Below are 14962 nucleotides of genomic sequence, written 5' to 3' on the forward strand. Positions count from 1 at the left end.
AGATTTTCTGCACAGACCTGTCATGTTTCATAGCCACTGATGGATTCAATGAAGGAAGAACAACACAAGCAATGATTTACCCTTTCTGAAGAGGAACCATCACAGATACTGAATTTTCTGTTCACCACATATAGCACCCTGGGCTTTCCTCCGAGGTCTCCTATCTAATTACTCACCAAGTTCAACCTGCTTAGCTCATGAGATCTGACAAAATCACAGCCTGATGTGGAGCAGCTGGGATTTAACTTTCATTTATAAAATTTAATTGGGAGATTTTTTTCTTTCTTTCCGTTTTTTCCATCTCTTCACTCTTAAAATCACATAACATCCACATATGCACATACAAACACACAAAACAAAGAGTAAAAGCAAACCACAACAGTCAGTGAAGTTACTTGCTGTAGAAATAGCAGTGCTGGTATTAGCACTTCAAAGGGAAAAGCTATTTTAAAATTTAACTGCCTGGCAGATGCAGCAGATATAGGACAGGAACTGAAGAGATGCAAGGAGGGAGGGAGAATAGGAAGATGAGAAAGTAAGTGGGGAAGGGTAGGAAAACAGATGAATGGTACATTAATTAAAGGTAAAAACAGCCAAATTGCATACTGGCAGTGAAATGTTGGCAACGTGGAATCCAGTAGAAAATTCTAATTGACTTCAGGGAAATCTATTTTTCACTCTGTATCAATAGTATTACTTTCATGTACTACAATGTGTCAACAGAATTCCTCAATATATTTATTTCCTTTTAGTTCGTTCTTGCCAGTAATTTATTCTACAGTAATTGTACAAATGTTGTAAAGACAAGAAGGAAACTAACCCTCACTACTAAGTTTTCAGTACTAGATTGGAAAATCAGGATAGATACCTGTTAGTTTGTATGGCACAAATTGCTATTCACACAGATGGTATTATACAAACCATAAACAGCCATTCATCATATGTTAAACTCCTGTATTTTGAAGCAGCAGCTACAAAGTTTTATACTCCTCATTCTTGGGATTTGTTATCATCTACTACACTGCTGAACTCCAGAGGCCAAAATTATTTCAAAGGGAGGGATTCAAAACCATCTGTTTAGTCTGTAATGCAAGATATATGGGATGGCTAGTCAGTCTACATTGATGCATAACTGATTATTCTTCAGGCTGAAAAATATTCATGGAAAAGTGTTTTATATACAGTCAGTCTGATTGCTGTGGTAACACTGAATAACCTGAGATGGCTCATTAAATCCACCCATGATAGAATATTTTCTGTTTTAATTCCTTGACAATAGTAGTAATAATCACATAGATAAGTCATTAGTCTATTACAACTCTAATTTGCTCTTAGATCTGTTCTGAACAGAGTTCAGGTAGCACAATTAAAAAGTTACTATCCCTGCCACTGTTGTTCCAGGAGATTTTTCTGATAAAGGGCATTACAGCAAATATGAAGAAATATACCCACATCAAAATAATTTACAGGACAACCTTTGCCTTGATACCAGCAGTCCATTGTGTAAGCACTGTGTGACGCCACTTCACAGGAAGCTTTGAAGGAAAGGAGATGGATCCTTTCTCAGGGCTCCTAAAACAACCGAGGCAGATGCAAACACTTCTACAACAGGGAATCAGACTCCATGAATCAATGTAAAGTTTTCTTGGTATATGGGCATATGGGATCAGAAACAAGCTCATAACTCCAAAAGTATGACCTTGTGGAGAAGCTCTGAATACAGGGAATAGCAAAGGTTGACCCATAAACTTATGGGATCATAGTTGAAGGACTGTACTTTGCACTTTATAAGGTCTGTAAAATGATGATGGGCACAATTCCAGGTTAGGCTTTTTTGCAGAGGATTTTGTGTCTTTTTGATAGACAGAAAAATGAGAACAAAGTAGTCTCTTAAGAAATCAGAAATTCCTTACCGATTTTGTTTGTTTGTTTTTCTGAAAGTTGCTTTAAACTCAGCTTTCTTCCTGTAGGTGCACAAAAATAGTTAGATGGGGATTTTATTTGTCCAAACATTATGGAATGGTTATTATCTTCTTATCAGGATAAAAACTGACTATGGCCTAAGACAGTAAAAGATACAGAAGAGACTAATACAAAGAACTGAGTAAATCTACAGTTTTCAAGTGTGTAGTCTTACCAATCAAATGAAACAGAGACTGAGATGATTACATTCAGAATAATACCTTTATCTTATTCACTCCATCTTTTATGTGTTTTCTCTTACTTATTTCTCCATGTTTGTAAAGTTCAGACCATTTAAAGCTCCTTTATCCGTACAGCTGGGTTAACAGTTCTTTAATTAAATTTTTTAAAAATCAGTGGTTTTGCTTCATGGCCTCAAATGTTGAATTCCTTGGCTGAAAAAAAGGCTTTGTAGCAGATAAGTTTCAGGGAAAAAACTTTTAAAATTAAATGTTCATGGTTAAAATAAAGAAATTTCTCTAAAATGCCAATTATTTAATGTATAAAATCATTTGGCCTTCAATTTTCAACTTTTAAAATTAAATGTTCATGGTTAAAATAAAGAAATTTCTCTAAAATGCCAATTATTTAATGTATAAAATCATTTGGCCTATACATTTCATTTAATGTATAAAATCATTTGGCCTTTCAAATTTAATTTAAAATTAAATGTTCATGGTTAAAATAAAGAAATTTCTCTAAAATGCCAATTATTTAAGGTATAAAATCATTTGGCCTTCATTTTCACATACATAGCTGTAATCATTCTGGGTTAAATAAATCTGAATGAATGTAGAAGGTTCTAACCATAAAATTATGAAAAAATAATACTTGTAATACTTCTAAGTGAGGTATACTTCTAATACTTTGTTCAGCTCTCAAACTACTTTATAGGCTTAGTCCATTTTATGATAGCCTAGAGACTGGAGCTGCCACATCTTCTTTAATACACTGTAGATTTCAAAGTTAGGAGTTCTCAACTCTTGAAGTCCTGCTTTCCCATTGAAAACACTTTTATTTGTTTACACATATGTCACATCTCTGTCTACATTTGTAGAAGTCAGCTGAGACTTTGTCCTTGAAACCCTTGGACACTGGAGGTGAATGAGGAAATACACATATTTTATGTTGAGGAAATGACAGTAATTTTAAAAAGCATGACCTTTGACTTCATTTACATTTTGATATTTGGTCTCTTTGAAACAGTTTTTATGTAGTTTTAGATATTTCAGTTAGATTTTTTTCTTGGTAAGTATATACAGTAAGTGGGTAATTTTAACACTTCAGAGCACTATGGAATATTTTTACTAAATAGAATCCACCTCTCAAATGCTAAACCAACAAGGAAGTCTACTCAGTGATGATTTCAGTCTTTAAAAGAACAGGTTAACCTTAAAAGAACAACTTATCATACTTGTCAAAGAAAAAGATATCACCTGAAATGACAAAATAATGGTATCTGTATTCTTCTGATGTTAATTATATGTTTTGTTGTTGATTCTACTCTCAAATAATAAACATAATCCTCTACAGAGCAACCTGGCCTTCAGTTTGGGATACATAACTCATGTCACAGTCAATTCTCTCACAGCTGTGCCTGTAACAGTGGAGACCTTCTTAATTAGACCCCCCCTCCAAAAACTACAAAGAATAATTGCATTCCCAGGTTTTTAGGTACCACATGGTGCTCTGAACACAAAACTAAAGGCATAGGAGCAAATAAACCCTCCACTAGTAAGACATAATATTTCATGGGCAAAGGCTACCATGCAGGTTAACACAGAAAATAATGGATCTGTTTGCCTCAGAATTTTTTTGCAGACCAACTTAATTGCTTATTAACTTTACAGGTAATTACAAAGATTTAAATACATGCCTTCAATTTTGACACGTCCAACCTATGCAAAACTGAGGCCTGATTTTTCAGTGGTTTGTGCTTAAAAACCCAGATGATGTTGAAGTGATAACTGTAGGTACTCATCCCCTAAAAATAATATTCTTATACTAAATATAAATATATAATAAATACATTAACTAAGTATAAGTATATTATTCTTATACTAAGGCATTTTAACTATATTAAGCACACTTAAACCCCACAAATACAAGCAGTAAAGTTTAAATTTTATTTTTGTTTTTTTTTTGTTTGTGTTTATTTTTTTCTCTGGGTGCTTGAGAGTTTTGGATATGCAAGGTTGTCCTCCATATCCAGAGGACCCTATATGAAAAATCTCCAACAAAAGAAGCAGAAATCTTCTGACTGGAACTAACTAATAGACTGAGTCCAGGCCTACTGAATGACACACTAAAATCAGATGATATTAAAAGAGGATATGTCAACACTGTATTTTACCAAGAGATGCAGTGTCAGTCTCCAATGTTTTGAGCTGAATAGAGGAAAGCATCTCCTAAACAGGAGCCGTGGACTGCTGTGATGCAGGGTGTTGGAGCTATGCTTAGTGCTGTACTACTGAAGCTCTACAGCTGCTGGATGGCTCATGTTTGTCTCATGTTGCTCCAGAGAAAGGGCAGCAAAAATCACATTTGCCTTTAAAGGCTCAAATTAATATATCTAACAGTTCTTCTAGTTAGAAGAACTAACCTCAGAATTTTTGCTGAGTATGAATGACCAAAGCTTATTTTTCTTACTATGTTTTTTTTTTTTTTTAATTACTGTTATTATGTACCTTATTTTTCTGTCTGCTGGGGAAGTGGATGTTTTGGTCAAATTGTAATGTGGGTAATTTAGCTGAAGTTATTCACAGAAGTTTATTTCACGATGTCGGTAAAATCATGATCCAAAGCAATACTCAGATACCTAAAATAGAAAATTTTAAAAAGTAGATTCCTCCTCTACCTCAAAATAAGCCAGGTTAGCAAGAATAAACTGTTTATTTCTCTTGGAGATGATATATAATTTATGATGCCAAGTACATATGTCCCCGGGTTGACGATGATTAGTAATACGACATTTTCGGGAATATAACAGCAGTTAGACTGTTACCAAAATGCATTGAATACAATGGGCAATTATGGTAATTATGTAGATAATCACAGAAAACACGGTGAACTGAAGATGTATTGGTTATTTAATTTATGTACGTAGAATCTGAACAATTTAGAAGAACTCTTTTGTCTATTTAGAAAATGTGAAAACATTCCATCACTGTGATTCTCAGTGCATATTTTAGAACAGTATTTCAAATCTGTTTCAATATGAAGGAAAAAGGGAAGTACTTTTAAATATTTGCACCCCAGATCCTACAAATAAAAGTCTCTCAGTTTTCACTGCTTCTTCATAAGTGCAATATCTTTCAATAGCATAGAATATGACGTATGGGACTGCAATTCACATAATAAGACAAAAGGAACCAAGATAGAAGGTGCTGGAGTAAAGCATCTAAGCTAAATACACAAGGCCACTGAAGTCATGACAAAAATTGCTTCTTATGCACAGAAGAACCAAGGCGACTTCTGGACCAAGGGGCCTATCAATAACAAATTAATGCTCTTGAATTTCCACACACAGGTATTCCGTATATTTTTAATAGCACTGTTGCTTTTTAAATTTGTCAAAATCTTGAAATAACTCCTTCTTACGCATATTTGATGTGAAAGAAAACCTCTAATAGAATAGTTGACACAAACTAGTAAGTCTCTTTTAGGAATTTTTTTGATTTTACAAAGTGTCTGGAAGCTGCAAACTACAGATCAGGTGCATTTAGAAGAGAAAGGTTTACATCTTAAAGCAAAATTAACAGTCCTAAAGCTTCAGGGGAAGAAGGAGAGATCTTAAACTTATTTATTTATATTTCTGTGGTCCAGCTAACTAAAGAATTCAAGTTTCAAAGCTGAAGTATTTTTCTGTTGTTTGGGTCATCTGGTTGTGTTTTTGTTTGGTTGGTTTTTTTAAGACCCCTGGGATCTCTGAGACAATCTCCACAAAGAAACCTTGCTGATTTTTCAAGGACACCTTTAAGAAGTCAAAGTTCTCAAATACCAGCAACACTATTCTGTGCTCAAGAAACTCAGGAAAAAGCCCTGTTTGGGAGACAAGTTCCTCTTTCTGATGGTCTAACCCTGTGGCAAGACCTCATTGTCAGCTGCCTTCTCTGTAGCAGTTGGTGCCAGGAAACACTTTCTCTGCCTTCCCTTTTTTCATCTGGCTTGAGTATCTTGTCAAAACTATTACAGCTACATTGTCACGGTAGCACCTTGGGCCTGAGGATGATGAAGGAAGTGAGATAAAAGTTCATGAGGAAGGACAAGAAAATTCCAAATCCCTTTTATGATATACCATGTCAAAACTGTGTTCATATGATGCTTCAGGAATCTGTCATAAAGCACTCCACTTCAGCAGGTTTTGAGGTACCTTCAGATACTGTCTTGGCACAAAAGCTTAGAGTAAAATAAAACTTTTGCAGCAATTATTTTCTGCTTTGTAGAAACAGCACATCAGAAAGATTCCCAGGACAGCTGATGATTGTGTGGCCTCTTCTTGTTAAAGTCAGTCTTAACATTTTAAAGTTTTTAATAAGCATTTTAGCATAGGTTGGTAGCATAGAAGCTGCTCATTATGAGCTAATTGTTTCAAACAGTTGCTGAAAGTGCTTAAATGTTAAATACATGCTACTGTAAGCAAATATTCACAAGTCTTTCAAAACAGATGTTTGAAAAATGGTAGGCTGTCTGCTCATGGTAGCAGTACGCAAAGGACATGAAGAAGTGGGATTTAATAATAAATATGCTCACAGCTACATGGATGCTAATCCACAGTGGGGTTTTTTTAAATATTCAATTAAATGTATAAGCCAGCAGTAACCCAAATACTTTTTGTAAGCAAGTTTACTGCAGACACCAGTAATTCCTGGTTTTCCTCTGTTCTCCCATTCACCTCTCTCCACTGCTTTCCTACCCATCCTGTCTGTGTGTGGCCCTCCCAGTCACAACACCCACTCACAGCCCTTGTTTTGTTCTGTTAGCTAGGGCTCTGCCTGTTTTCAGTCCTTGTACACACACCCTTTGTCTTTCCTTCTTCCTTTCTTTTTCATCCTTCCTTCCTTTTCCTCCTTCCTTTTTGTCTTTCTGTCTCTCCCTCTCTTTCCTCTGTCCCTCTCTTTATCTCTTTAATTCTTTCCTTCTTTTCTTGATAATAATTTTGGTGTCAAGATGTCTTAAAATCTACAACACAGAGTGGCAAGGTCATGTAAGAAGGCATTAAGGGTGCCATTCATTACAAACTACAGAAATGCAAAAGCTGCCAAAACACATATGGCACATTCTGCAAAACACATGGCAAAAGCTCCATTGTCTTCTCTTTTGCCTTTTGTTCTTGTTTTTCCTCATATATCCTCAAATCAATAGCATTCTGTTGACTGATTCTTAGAATATTCCCTCGTATTGACTGGATAGGACATTCAGCAGACACGGCATTACCAAAAAAAAAAAAAAAAAAAGAAGGATGTCATTACGTCGTTAAAGTGGCCTTACAAACTTTAAGAACTGGTATTTCTTAATTTCCTGGTTTTACTTTTTGTTCTTGTGGTTTTCAGTTGTTTTCTTGTTTTACTTTGCTTACAGACAGTTTTATTCAGCAATCTGATATCTGAATATTATATGGTTTTATTTATGGTGGACACATTTGCTGGTATTGAATCAGGTAGCACAGCATAGTACTTGGTGGTCACTAAAGCATCTGGGGGAGAGAGCTCAAAACAATCAACTGCTACATGAGTGTCACATTCTACTCATTAAACAGAGGTGATTTCGGATGTTAAAGGACTAAACACCAGATTGAAACAGAACTAGTTGTTGTACTTCAGATCTGTGACTAATTCATGTCACAAAATTCACATAAAATACATCACTAAATAAATACATGACTACACTTATATACCTATCCTGAACTTATTTTTGTACTTGCTGAACCTGGAGTAGTTTGGTTGGTTGGTTGGTTGACGCTTGTTTTGATTCTTTTGTTTGTTTGCATTTGTGGATTTTTGGAGGGGGTTGTTTTGATTTTATTTTTTTTACAGGTAATTTCTTATTTTTTCTTTCTCTCCCCTCAGAAAGTTTATCAGCCTTTTATTATGTTTAATTGGAGCTAAGATGATCCTTCTGATCTTGTTCCAAGAGTGAATTGGAAGGGCAGATTTGCACAGACAAGCAAAACCTGACCTCCAGTTTCCTTTAGCTACATTTTTCTGTATTTCTACATTTTAACCAGAATCACTCATTTACTATAACCTCCTATAGCTTTTGAAGTACCCAGAGCTCTTTAGCTTGTCTTCACAAATTCTTCATGACTCTTCACTTCTGTTCACCTGCATGCCACTATCATTTTTGTATTATTATATCTCTTCTCACAGTGAACCACCCACAAACTATGTCAGAAGCTCGAAACAAGAAAGGGAACTTGCTGAATCAGCAAGTGCCTTGAAAAATACTATTGAAAAGTACTTTGCTGCTAGGGCAACAAAGGAGAAAAGTTTCTTTCTTGCCCAAATGTCCAAATTATACTCCTTTGATTCCTTTTAATACGAGGACATTCGCACACTAGTTTTCTCTGTTTAACACTTACATCGAAGTACACATTGATCAAATATGCCGTCATTTAACTCTTCCTGGTCTCTTTAGAAGATGGGATTGAACTGTTACAACTTAATCCTATATTCGATGATTTGTCTGCTGTAAGCTGCAGAAAATAAGAGACATCTTTTGCAGGCAGAACTTTATCCATCACCATGGCATAGGGACTCCTTTTATTTTTAAAATCGAAAATACCAGTCTTTAAAGTAGAGTTTGAATAGCAGAGATGAATCAGAAATGCCAGTCATTTTCTCCCTATGGGCCTAGTTCCATTAGGAACTAGGCAAACACTTCTGTGTCTGCAGAGATGAACCCTTAAAACTTTTTATTGTTTTATAGAGATACCACTGAAAAGAAAAGAGACACTGCTGTAGAAAACATCTCTAATCGTTGCTTACTTCATTAACCTGATCTGCCACCAGAGGGCAGAGGCTTATGTCACTCAGCTTCATCTACTGTCACATGAGAATGTCAGAGATCTTTAATGGGAAAATTTATCATGTTTAAGTACCAGGGTGAAAAATGAAATTCCATTAACTAATTTTAAATGGCTTTAGGCCAAAAAGCCAAATGCAGCAACAGAACTCTGTCGTCTCTGTTGCAATGACTACAGCAGCCATAGCTTGTTTATAAGGCATTAATTACTGTGGATTCATTAATTATGCAAAATGCAAAAAAAAAAAAAATTACCCATACACACATGTATAGAAAAATATGTGTATGGAGTAAGGCTTTGCTAGTTTGAAAAATGTGTCAAGCCAAGATACTGAAGCCTTTATGTAATTGCTCACTGTAATAAAAAGGTGGATTTTGAAGTGTGAAGGTGTTAGAAATCCAAAACTAATATGCCAGTCTTAGAATAGTTTAAACTCTCTGTATTTGCTAAGCAAAAATGAGTGAATCTGCTACTAAAGGCATAAACAGGCTTCTTTTAGGAGAGACAGTGAAAGAAACAATGGACACACGGTGCTCTGACCTGCCATCATTACAGCACACTGCTGGCTCGTTGCTGAATGGGTAGCAGAGAAACTCAAAGCAATAATGTGTTATATTCTGCACTGGTACAATGGTTTTTATGGAAAAATAAGGAAATGAAAAAATCCAGCTCACTGTTATCACACTGAGGGAATTTACTGACTTCCACCACCTTAAAATTTCTTATAAATTGAAGTTAATGGAACTACAACTTAAGGATTTGTGGGTTTAAATTCTGACAAAGCCCACCCCTGTTTTCTACTGCTCGTAATTGCTTATACTTATATTAATACTTTAAAAAAAAGTTTCCATGACTTATCAGATGATTCAACTACTGAAATTAAACCCTCAATACTACTCATTGATGCATTTGTCATTAATAGACACTGCCTAAAAAGCACAGGAATTTCTTTTTCTTCTTGCTGATATTGCAGCTGTAAAGTAAGAGCAGTTCTTGCCCTTGTCATTCTTTTATCCTGAGCATCAGCTTAGGAAAAGACTACATTACAGAAGCAAGAGAGGAAAAGATAATTCACTTTTCAATTTTTGTTAAAGCATATTTTAACAAAATACAGATTTCTGTATAGTGAGACAGCTATCACGCTCTTTGTTCAATGCATTCTTAAAGATACTGTTAGACACAATCAGTGAGAGAAGATACAGCAAAAATCCCTGCACATTTTCAAGCTCACGAAACTGATGGTGATGATTATAATTATCAAGGACAGCATGAAGCAGGTAGTTACAAAATTCTGGTAACTTGCTCAGTGCTCAGTCTAAAATGAAAACCTATATATTACAGGAGTAAAAAACTCCAACAACCTTTTCTCCACCTTCAAGGATTTTGGGAAAAAAACCCCAAAAAATCCCACAATTCTTCTCTAGGTAAAGAGATTTCATATTCCAGAATCTGGAATATATCCATTTAAAAAAATTTTAGGTTGCAAAATACTCCCCTTTAAAACTGCTGGGGACTTAAAATAAAAAAAAAAAAAAGGAAATTATGTTTTTATGATTGGAAAACTAAATATAGTCCATTATCTGGGAATCCAGATAACCCACAGTCCCTGGCTCCCCCACAGTCCCTGGGTCTGTAATTTCCCATGGGCTACCACGGAGACAATGAGATCAGGTGAATTGTTGGGAAACTAGATTTTACCAGAAACTTGTCTGGTTTCATTAAAAAACTGAACACAATTACTACATTTCCAATTTTTCCTGACAAACTAATACAGTCTGATAGAAATGTTCTGTTAGAATTTTTCCAACCAGGCCCAGTCTTTGTTATAAATTAACTTGTTACAGCACTAACACAGTTAATACAACAGGGACAAAAATCGAAGGACTGATTCCAGCTTATTCTCCTAATTTCAGATCAAGCCTTGGACAGCTGTTACTACCACATCAGTTTTGATTATCAAGTTAATCTGACTTACTTCCCTGCAAGAATATTAGTATATAAAAATTCTTCTCCCCTTTTTTTTTTTTTTTTTTTTTGGAACAACAAATGTAGCAATAGACAGTGAGAAAACAATTTCCTGAAAATCAAGTGTATTAATTTAGGATGAAAAGAAATGGGCAAAGTATTTTCAGTTTAGGCAGCAGCAAAAACTTAGGTGGCTGTTTCTACCAGGTTGATCCAAGGAGTCACAAGATGATCCAGGGAAGTTAGACACCCAGGTTTCCCTCAGAAGTAAATACAGACAGAAAAACCTCAGAAGAATAGCAGACAAAGAAACATTCTGTGAGGGGAGGTCATGGGGTTGAAGATAACCAGTTCTAGCCACTAAACCACTGTGAGCATAGCAATGAGCCAAAAATGCCGCCAAATGTACCAGTAGCATATCAAGGACCTTCACACATGCATCCTCTGCAGACTGGAATAATTACCCGAAGACAGATACTTAATTAGTTGGGACTCCCTTTTTTCTGAAGATTAGCTGGCTGATGATACCTTCCTTTTTCAAATCAACTCATAAATTAGGCTAATCTGTTCAAAAGCATAAAAACTGTTTGTTCTCCTTAGCTTCTGCAAATTCAAATCTATGCCTCCCACTTTCCAAGCATACATCCTTGGAAGGTGAGTGTGGGAAAGCTGCTTACAGCAGTAACAAAAATCAGGCCCAGTAAACATTAGTTTTGGTAGAATACATGAGGAAGTCTATTTGCATAGTTTCCAAAAATAAAACTGTACAACAGACACCTTAAGCTCTTCAGTCAGTCTTTTTCCCATGTCAGAAGATGGCACATTTTGCTGAGTTAAAATCAACTGTAAATTCCCACAGATTTCAACTGAGACAGGTTATCACTGCAAAATAGTAATACCAAAGACAAAGAAATGATATGATGTGTTTTCCTTTTATAACTGGATTAATCTGTACTTTTTAATATTTTTAAATGTCATTTCTATATCCAGAAGGTCAGCTCTCATTCTCATACCCTTTAGAATAAGACAGCTGTGAAGGGGACTGATTAAAAAAAGCTGTCATTTTAATGAAGTTTCCATTCTCAATTGGTTTTCTTAAAGAAACTTGCACGTGCATAAAACCTTAGAGCCAGTCCTGACTCATAGCCATTAGTTCTGCCAAGTATAAAAGACATCCATAATCCTTCACAACAATGTATCAGACATATTTCTGCCGAATAAACTTTGCCAGTGTTATTAATCTTTTTGCTACTTAACATGCCTTTATGTTAGACATCTACTTCTCATGCTAATCTCTTCAGAATTTCTAATTTCTCTGGACAATTTTCAAAAATCTAAATTGGAATATTCTTCCCCAAATATTTAGTATCAGTGAAGCTGTAAACACAGAGAGGGATCTGAAAGGGCTCACCTGATGCAAATTTAGGACAGGACTACTATGATAGCAACTAGATCATTATAGTGAATTATGAAAGAAAGTGCTGAAAAAAAAAGATTAAATTGTTAGAAAGCAGTGATTTAAATGAAAGTCAAGTGAAATTCACAAAAGGAGCTTGGCCTTGTTGGGAAAGGAGAAAAATGTGATTAGTAAAGGGATATCTGTGATTAGCCTACCTCCACATTTTCAAAAATTTATGTGACATTGCCAGTTACTGGTTTGATAAGAAAATCACAAGTCACTTGGTGAAAGAAACTAAGAAAATTACCTTTCACAAGTAATCCAGGACTTGTGAGAGGAACAGTGTGACTGATCTTCATTGGTTTCAATACAAAGTGATACAGGTTCACTGGAACTTAGGCAAAGAAAGGACGTGGAAAACACACACTTCATTGGTGAATCTCAGCTGAGCCACCAATAATTCCCAGCAAAGTGAGTGAGAGGTAGTAAAATTGCAACACTCTTACCATTCCCATTCATCAAGCAATCCCCTAAACTCACGTTTAAAAAAAAAAAAGACCTGACGATATCTGTATCACACAGTGAAAAATTATGTAAAGTCATCTGAAACAGCCCTTAACAGCCTGCTTTGACTGGAAGCTGCATGTTACTGCAGTGGCCTGATGGCTACAGACATATGTTTGCATTGATCTCCCCCAACATGTAAACCCTGAAATCTCACAGGTAACCTGGGTCTGCAGTAGCTGTGCTCTTCCTTTTGCAGGGGGGGTCTACAGGTGACCAATATGAGTGTCTTGGGGTGACTGGCCAAACTGGAACTATGAGCTAAAGACTGGCCAGAGTTGACTGAAGCTAGAAATGTCAGAGAACATTCTCCTAGACTACTTCTGGATGTCACTCTCCATTTGCTGCTTCTTCTGCGGTCCCGGACTGCAATACAAAAACCTTCCCATTTAAGATATGACCCAAAACCCAAAAGCATGCTGATACCAGTTACACCTTGTATAAGTGTTCCATGGGGTTTGCACCTGGCAGGTGGCATTCCTTCAGTCTTAGAACTATCTGATTCCAAACTGATACCAAAGATGTACAATTAACAAATTTTGCTGTGAGAAAACATATCATGTCATGGCTGTCTCTGTGCAGTATTACAGTTTAGCTCATTTGAAAATATGTTGCTTAAGTAGGTTTGAGAACTCAAATTTGATACATATAAATGTAAATATTTTCAAGTAATAAACTGAATTCATAAAGTGTCTAATATTATCCAATACAGAACCTAGCTTTAAGGGAAATGATGATTTTACACAGTGTTTGCTATTGCACAGTAAACCAAAGCAGCTGAAATAATTTAAGTTTGAGGAGTTCCTTTCAAAGCTGCTAGGGCTGTGCACTTGCAAGTTCTGACCTGATATTATTGCCATCTTCTTTTGTCATGCTTTTAGTTGCACTGAGAGGATCATACTTTTATGCTTCTGTGTTGGATGAATTTTAAAAATTATTTTCAGAGTTGTTGTCTTAACACTTCCATAGCTTCAAAACAAAATATTTCAACCTGTTGTACTAAACTTTTTTATCTTATACACTGATTTCAGTATTTGCTTATGTATGAGGTGCTATGAAAACTATACATTAATTAGCACAGCTCATACATTTAATCAAGGACATTGGTTTTTTTTCCATTTGTGGAAGAAAGTCCTCAAGTAAAAAATATTTAATTGCAAAATAAAATTAAAACAAAATAAACTACTTTAATCTCTAGTTTCATGTAGTAGCATAGAAATCTATACAACTAGAACAATAATTGAGAAATGTTTTTAATATTTTTCAGACTTGATCTGACCTAAATTGTGGGAACAGTTTCAAAGGAAAGTTTATCCAGTGTGTTAATTTAAGTTCAATAAGGCAAAAGAATTTAATTTTTGTAGGCAGAATTATTTAATTTCAAAAGATATAATGAGAAACAACACAAGTATGAGGTATTAATGAACAGCACACTGAACATTTTAGAGAGCATTGAGAGGATTCCAAGTATCTTCCCCTTTTAATAATTTTACAACTAAGAATTAACCAGAAATGTAATTTAATCAATATTCTTCAAACCTACATGAACAAAGGTTCTTGCCTAAGAATAAGAAATCATTGACGTTCAGACTACTACCCTTTTAAACCATCTGATGAAGGGAGAAAACTGAGATTGCAATACAACTCCAGTTATAAATCCTTAATTTAAAAGACTTTCTCTTGGAAACCTGGGAAATGCTCACCTATTACAGCCCTGAGTTTTGGGCATTGGGAGTCTGTGCTACAATACTGTGATTTAATTTTTTGAAAGAATCGATCATAATGCTATAGAGCAACAGTGAAAAGAATTTTACCAAGAACAAAAGATAGTTGGGAGATCCTGTGAAACACTAAAAGATTGTAATTATACGGAAAATATCACAAAGACACAATAAAAGCAAGACACAAGAGATTTCACCTATCACTGAATGAATTAAAAACCTCCACAAATCCTATGAATTGTTACAACAACTTCTATGCAGTACAGTTCAGAGGGTTATGTTTCAGGAGCATGTGTACTTGTCACCCTCATTATAAATCTCCTTGTA

This window comes from Corvus moneduloides, chromosome 8 (assembly GCF_009650955.1).
Source record: "Corvus moneduloides isolate bCorMon1 chromosome 8, bCorMon1.pri, whole genome shotgun sequence".
Taxonomy (NCBI): Eukaryota; Metazoa; Chordata; class Aves; order Passeriformes; family Corvidae; genus Corvus; species Corvus moneduloides.